The sequence below is a fragment of the Globicephala melas genome, chromosome 20 (assembly GCF_963455315.2).
Source record: "Globicephala melas chromosome 20, mGloMel1.2, whole genome shotgun sequence".
NCBI classification, from domain to species: domain Eukaryota; kingdom Metazoa; phylum Chordata; class Mammalia; order Artiodactyla; family Delphinidae; genus Globicephala; species Globicephala melas.
This window is the reverse complement of record NC_083333.1, coordinates 58,672,929-58,675,265: the sequence shown is the minus strand read 5'-3', so window position 1 is coordinate 58,675,265 and position 2,337 is coordinate 58,672,929. Positions and strand designations below refer to the sequence as shown.

Sequence of the window (2,337 nt, the reverse complement as noted above, 5' to 3'; positions counted from 1 at the left end):
TGTGGTGTGAGGGCCTTAGGGACAAGTGTCAGTGTCTCAGTTAAGAGTACTGTCAAGGCCTTAGTGAGGCAGAGGGTGAGTGCCTGAGATAGTATTAGTGTCACGGATTTAGTTAGGGACAGTGTACATTCCCAGATTGTAAGTAGCGTCCAGGTCTTAGCTAAGGATAGTGTCTGTGCCTTAGTGTCAGGGCATTAGTTAGGGACAGATTCAGTGCCTGGGTTAGGAGTAGTTATATAGCCTGAGTTAGGAGTAGTGTGAGGGTCTTAAGTACAGTCTCAGTGCCTGAGTTAAAAGTACTGTCAAGACCTTAGTTAGGAAGCGTGTGAATGCCTGAGATTGCAGTAATATCAGGTCCTTAGTTAAGGACAGTGTCAATGTCAGAGTTGTGAGAAGTTTCAGGCCCTTAGTTATAGACAGTGTCAATGCCTGAGTTAAGTGTAGTGTCACGGCTTTAGTTAAGGAGAGTGTCCGTGCCTGAGTTGGTAGTAGTATCACGGAGTTAGTTAGGGACAGTCTCAGTGCTGAGTTTGGAATAGTGTCCGGGTCACTGACAGTGTCAGTGCCTCAGTTAAGAGTATTTTCAAGGCCGTAGTGAGGCAGAGTGTGAGTGCTTGTGTTAGGATTAGTGTAACGGGTTTGGTTAGGGACAGTGTCCTTCCCAAATTGTGAGTAGCGTACTGGTCTTAGGGACAGTGTCTGTGCCTCAGTTGTTAGTAGTCTCAGGGCCTGAGTTAGGAGTAGTGTAAAGGTCTTAGTTACAAACAGTGTCAGTCCCTCAAGAGTATTGTCAAGGTCTTAGGCAGAGTGTGAGTGCCTGGTTTAGGATTAGTTTCACGGGGTTCATTAGGGACAGTGTTCATTCCCGAGTTGTGAATAGCGTCCTGGTTTTAGTTAGGGACAGTCTCTTTCCCTTAGGTAATAGTAGTGTCAGGGCCTTAGTTAGGGACAGTGTCAGTGCCTCAGTTCTTAGTAGTGTTATGGCCTGAGTTAGGAGTAGTGTGAGTGCCTTAGGAACAGTGTCAGTGCCTCAGTTAAGAGGATGTCAATGCCTTAATTAGGTAGAGTGTCTGTGCCTGAGTTACAAGTATTATCAGGGCCCTTTTGCCCTGCCGGAGAGGGTGGGTCACTGGGCTGGTGGTAAGGCGCAAGTGCCAGCGAAACTGGGCCTCAAGAGGCAGCCCACGGCCTCCGCCCTGTCTGCGGCCATACCACCCTGAACGCGCCCGACGTCATCTGATCTCGCAAGCAAAGCAGGGTCGAGCCTGGTTAGTACTTGGATGGGAGACCGCCTGGGAGTACCAGGTGCTGTAGGCTTTTTGCCTCCCACTCCGCCTTCTCATTTACTCGCTCACGGCAGTGGCCACCGGCTCTGACCACACCGGGCCCCGCTGCAGGCCCCAACTCCTCAGGCCCCTCCCACCATGGCACGTGACAGAGGGGGCGCTCCCTGCCGGCCGGCTGGCCAGGCGACCAGAAGGTGACCCTGGAAGGCAGCAGCACACCAGAAGCTCCGGGGTGGCTGGCCGGAACTCAGACATGGCCGCGGGCCGGTGGCAGTCTGTGTGGCCCGTGAGCTTCTGGACCTGCACTTGGCCACCACCACTGGTGCCCAGCCACACCGCAGCCACCTGTCTGACCGTGGGTCTCTCCACAGCACCCTCCAGAGAAAACCGCCCCTCTGCCTTTCTGCCATGGCTGGGGGGTGGGCGCAGGGGCAGGTGCTGGGGCCGCTTACCCGGGCCTGCTGGACAACAGGGGCAGGGTCCTGTGCTCAGTGGGTGGCGTGGGGGCAAGGGTGGCCTTGCCGGGCCTGAGGGGCTGTGCCGACTCAGTGGTGGCTCCCAGTGGCTTCAGGCCAGCTGCTGTTGGGCAGGAGGGCCGGCCCGGGTGGCAGCTGGGCTGTGCCTAGTGCTGCATGGGCAGGCAGGGGCGATGCCCAAGGGACCACGGGCCCCGGGACCTGAAGCCTCCAGGGCCATGTCCCTGTGAGCGACGTGCGGGATCTTGGGTGGTGCGCCAAGTGCCGAAGGGTTTGCTGGGTCACGCCAACCCTGGGCTGGGAGGTGGTCGCCAAACCCTCCACCACCGCCAGATACCTGAGACCACCATTCCCCCTGCCTGGGCAGGCGACAGGGCCCTGCTGTGGCAGGGTGGCCGCCAGGCTGGCAGTAAGGTGTAAGCGTGAGCGAAACTGGGGCAATGGTAGGGAGGTGAAGGAGGTGTGTTGAGGAAGGTGAGTGTGGGGAGGTGAGGGAGGTGAGGGATGTGAGGGAGGTGAGGTGAGGGAGGTGAGGTGAGGTGAGGGAGGAGAGATGAGGTGAGGGAGGTGAGGGA

At 57.2% G+C, this 2,337-nt stretch overlaps 1 pseudogene; it reads left to right on the top strand.

The window, feature by feature from the left end:
• Positions 1-1,198: 1,198 nt before the first annotated feature.
• Positions 1,199-1,317, top strand: LOC115850851 (5S ribosomal RNA; annotated as a pseudogene).
• The last annotated feature ends 1,020 nt before the right edge of the window (positions 1,318-2,337 follow it).